This window comes from Leptonychotes weddellii, chromosome 12, assembly GCF_054177405.1.
Source record: "Leptonychotes weddellii isolate Sample4059 chromosome 12, ASM5417740v2, whole genome shotgun sequence".
Lineage (NCBI taxonomy): Eukaryota > Metazoa > Chordata > Mammalia > Carnivora > Phocidae > Leptonychotes > Leptonychotes weddellii.
This window is the reverse complement of record NC_138380.1, coordinates 89,551,780-89,557,218: the sequence shown is the minus strand read 5'-3', so window position 1 is coordinate 89,557,218 and position 5,439 is coordinate 89,551,780.

Here is a 5,439-nt window from a genome sequence, read left to right as displayed (position 1 = left end):
CCTCACACCTGTCAGAATGGCTATTACCAAAAAACACAAGAAATAACAAGTGTTGGCGAGGATGTGGAGAAAGGGGACCCCTCATGTGCTGTTGGTGGGAATTCAAACTGGTACAGCCATGTGGGAAACAGTATGGAGGTTCCTCAAGAAGTTAAAAATAGAATTACCATATGATCCAGTAATTCCACTGCTGGGTATTCACCCCGAGCAAACAAAAACACTAATTCAAAAAGATATCCCTAGGGTTATCACAGCATTATTTACAATAGCCAAGACAGCCTATGTATCCATCAATAGGCGAATGGATAAAGAAGATGTGTCTATATAAAATACATGTATTATATTTTATGGAGTGAATAAGTCACAGGATAAAAGGCACAGCATAGGGCATACAGTCAATGGTATTGTAAGAGTGCCGTATGGTGGCAGATGGGAACCACACTCGTGGCGAGCACAGCATCACGTACAGAGTTACTGAATTACTACGTTGTACACCTGAAACTATTGCAACATTGTGTGTCAATTATGCTTCAATAAAAAATAAGTTAAATAACTGACCAATTACTGGTCCTATTTGTGATAAGACAAGTTTTACGGAGCTATTAAGTCTACTTAATGACAGTCATATTCAGATAAGAGATTACGGTATGCTCTTTAAATTTTAAGTGGTTAAAAACATCTTGAACAGCGACTGGTAAAGGTCACCTTGTGGCAGAGGACTGAGGTTGCACCTGCAAAAAAGGACATATAAAAAATATCGAGGAAAGGACACCGGGAGAAGTCATAAACATGCCAGGTATCCTGTCTTCCTGTATTTTATACAGACCTTAGGAGCTCAAAGATCAAAATATCCCCAACAGGTCATTAGCTCAGAATATTCCAAGGGTGAAGGTCAAATGTTAACATCTTTGTGCTACTCATAGGAAATTGCTGAATTGCTGGTGATAAAGGATTCTGCTCACTTATTTCAGGATGTTATCTACTTAGGATATGTCAACTTAAACTACTCAAGCATGATCATTCCTGAATGATCCTACACCAAGAGATGCAAGCAAAGCTACTACTTACTGGCTTAAAATAGCTTCAATTCATTTAGATTTTATTTTTATTTACTTTTATTATTTTTTAAAGATTTTTATTTATTCATTTGATAGAGAGAGAGGGCACAAGCAGGGGGAGCAGCAGAGGGAGAGGGAGAAGCAGACTCCCCACTGAGCAGGGAGCCCGACACGGGAATCGATCCCAGGACCCCGGGATCATGACCGGAGCCAAAGGCAGACGCCTAACCAACTGAGCCACCTAGGCTCCCCTCACTTAGATTTTATTTTTAACAATAGTTATCACGATTTAAATGTATCTAAACCAAGTTCCTTAAAGGTAGAAATCATATCTCTAAATTATACAGAATTCTCAGTACTTCACAAAGTACCTCACGGTATGCATGGTCATCACTAGATTGTACTTTTCTGACTATGTACCTGGACCCCACTGCCAAGCACATAGTAGGTACTCACCAATAACTACTGGATGGAACAGAAACAATGAGAAAGCTAAAATGTGAAAACTAAAATCTCAAACCTACAAAAATGTCGAACGATTAGTACAATGAACATCTGTGTACCCTCCAATTACACTCCGACATTCACTTTCTCTGTGTACACTTACTTGTATATATGTGCGTGTGCATGCACACACACTTTTTTTTCTGAATTGTTTGAAAGCAAGTGCTGAATAAATGATATCCTACCCTAAAGTACTTCTGCAAGAACTCCCAAAATAAGGACATTCTCCTATTTAACTTGATGTCTTTATTATTCCTAAGAAAATATCCATTAACATCTTATCCAAATTCAGATTTCCTCAATTATACTAAGAATGACTTTTTAGAGCTATTTTTTTTAAATCAAGGATACAATCAAGGTTCACACATTTCATTATTAGATCTCTTTAAACTTGAAGACCTCTCCTGTATTTTTGTCTTGTTTTGTTGTTCATAGCATTGACTTTTTTTTTTTTTTTTGAGAGAGAGAGAGAGAGTGGGGAGGGAGGGGCAGAGAGAGAGAGGAAGAAAGAGAAGCTTAAGCAGGCTCCATGCCCAGCTCAAAGCCCAATCTCATAACACTGAAATCACGACCTGAGCCGAAATCAAGAGTCAGAGGCTTAACCGACTGAGCCACCCAGGCACCCCCTCACTGTGCTTTGATTTGCCTTTTCCTAGTAGCTAATGATGCTTAGCATCTTTTCAAGGGCCTGTTGGCCATCTGGATATCCTCTTATGGAGAAATGCCTGCAGAAATTCTTCGGCCATTTTTCAATGGGCTCTGTTCTTGTTGAATGCACTTGGCACCCTTGTTGAAAATCAACTGAACATAAACGTTAGGGTTTATTTCTGGACTCTCTATCCTGTCCCATTGTTTTAGTCTATCCTTAAGCCTATAATACATACACTCTCTTGATGACTGTAGCTTTGAAGAACTGCCAGACCATTTTTCAAAGTGGCTGTAACACATTATGTTCAGCCAAAGTAGGAAGGTTCCAACTTCTCCACATCCTTGTTATACACAAACATATGTATGAGAGAGAATTCATACTGCTTGCAACCCCCTTCTCCCAGTTAACGATGATTCAGTGCCCAATAATATCAGTGCAGTTTTCCCTTTTGTGGTCTCCTGAAATCCCTACAAAATCATTTCAGGATTACAACACCAACACCAGTATCAACGGTAACTGAACTAGGTAAAGCTCAAATGTTCTTTGCCATTTCTTTTGTTCTTAAAATGTGTTACTAAAGATCAATAGAAAACTCTTCAAAATTATCAGAAAAAAGGTCTTTATCCAACTTTATACAGTTAGGTTCATGTGCTTCCGTTTGCAATCGACTTTATGGTTTTCCTGTGATTTGTGATACTAGTTTGTTTTCTGCATGTGTCAAACACTGTGGTTAAAAGTAAAGCCACATAACAAGGCACACTCAGAAAACCTCACTCCTATTTCATTTTGGCCACTTCATTCCCACACACCTCCACCCATCCTGGTCTTTATTTTTTTGTAGAAGAAGGCAAACGTACGTGTATTCTCCTTTCCCCTTCTTTCCTGCACAAAAGGTAGCATGCCATGACAGCATCCACATGTGCTTTGTCCTTTGACAATGGGCACTGGGAGTCACTGCATGTCAGCTTATAACGATTCTTCCCTTTCATGTTTGGCTGATGCAAAGTAATTTTAATAGATGATGCGAGACTGTGACTAACATTTTCTGTACCAAAGGATAGGATGGGGGGTATATGACTTTTGGTGATTAAACTAGAGTCCTTCCATTAAAAATTAAGTATTATTTGTGTTAAATTGAGAACTAAATTGGAACTTATAAATAAGGGAAAATATGCTATTAAGTTATAATAAATGGAAACACAAACAAAAATATCTATTACATTTAATCTGGCTTGAACTAAGCCTTGAACTAGGCCAAATCAAAACTCATGGTTCAAGCTTTGAACAAGACCCTAATGATACCCATGTGTGGTTCTGGAACTCTTGTCATTCTCCGGTCCCCCTTGTCCCATCTTCTTTGAGCTCATCAAGTGGGAAAAGTCCTCCCTACTTTTCTCCACCACTCTTCCGGATTCGATTCTGCAACTATTGACTGCCTAGAGTTCTCTAGAAAGTTCTCATCAGTCTGCCAGCCAGTGTGGCAAGATTTCCATGACCCCTGATCCTGTCGTGAACACCAGGGCCTGGCAATGGGGGCCGTGCGAGAGAACACCCCCACCCCCCTGGCTGTACTCAATCTGTTTTACACCTTCTCCTTGTGATCCTCTTCAGACCTTAGCGCTCTGCTCTGTAAATGTGGCTGGTTTCAGGGTTTCTCCGTTGTTGGGCAATATTTAACAGCTCTAAATGTATTTAAAAGGTCACTTCCTATAACTGACTTCAATCTTTTTTTTTTTTTTTAAAGATTTTATTTATTTGACAGAGAGAGCACAAGCAGAGGGAGAGAGAGGGAGAAGCAGGTTCCCTGCTGAGCAAGGAGCCCGATGTGGGACTCGATCCCAGGACCCTGGGATCATGACCTGGGCCGAAGGCAGCCGCTTAACCGACTGAGCCACCCAGGCATCCTAACTGACTTCAATCTTTATCACTCTCCCTACTTTGCACTTTTTAAAAAGTAATTTGTGAATAGTTCAAGCTGTTGGCCAAACATGTATTTCTTAAAATGGCTCATAAGAAACTAAAGCACGGCCTCCATGTGAAGCCTGAATCAATCTGAATATTGTATCCAATTTCTGATCCTGCTGTTTATAATAGGCCGACTCCTGCGCTTAAAAATAAGTGTTATTTTTCATTTTTTCTTTTTATTGGGGGGGAAGGGCAGAGGGAGAGGGAGCGAGGGAGAATCTTAAGCAGGCTCCATGCCTAGCACGGAGCCCAACGTGGGGCTCAGTCTTACGACCCTGAGATCATGACCTGAGCGGAAATCAAGAGTTGGACGTTTAACCAACTGAGCCACCCAGGTGCCCCCAAAAATAAGTGTTTAAAACACACCAGATAATTACAAGAGGGATACTCCTAGCCACCTTATACCTCTGTTGTGAGGACTAACTGCGGAATACCTGTAGGGTCACCTGGGATTCTGCTGAGCACGTAGTCAATGTTCTGCCAATTCACATGGACTTTTACACATTCTTCTCTGGGTGAGAGAGTCAAACGCCCATACTGTGCCTTTCCTATATCTCCTCTTGATTATCTTTATAAATATATAACCACACTAAAGAAAAACAACTAGCATCATCCAGGGCCTCGTTTATTTGTGGGTGTACTAGCTGTCTTTCATCCTCATGGTTGTGTTGACCCCCCCAGGGAGGTCTTCGCTTCTGAGAGGCTGGAGTCACATGGCCAGAAATTCAGCCAGGCAAGGGCTCACCCAAGTAAGAGAACAATCAAGAAGACTGAGCATGTACTCGGAATGTCCTGTGGCCTGACTAGGGAAAATCCCCCTGCTGAGAACTTCTTCCTCCGGGCGAGGACAAAAGGTCCACAGGTCCCAGGGTGGGGAGAACTGGGGATGCACAGTGAATCCTGCCCGCTGTGAGCCTGGCACTCGGTACATGTTATCTCATGAAATTCTGAGAATCACCCACAGAGGTGGGCGGAACCATCCCTCTAGGGACACAGGAACAAGTCCAGCCCTGCAGGCTACCTCACTCAGCCAAGGTCACCAGTCCTGCTTCCCGCCCAGCCCCCGCTCTGCCCCCGAGCTCCTGCGCAGCATGGGAAGCCCCCCTTGTGCAGACACAGCCCTGTGGAGACAACCGGGGGCTGGCCCCAGGGCTGGCACGTGGCCATCTCTCCACCAAAGGTCTGGTGGCTATTTTTATTCCTTGCTCTGACACGCCCACAGTTAAAGGCAGTGCTGACAGGTGCTCAGCCCAGACCTGGCAG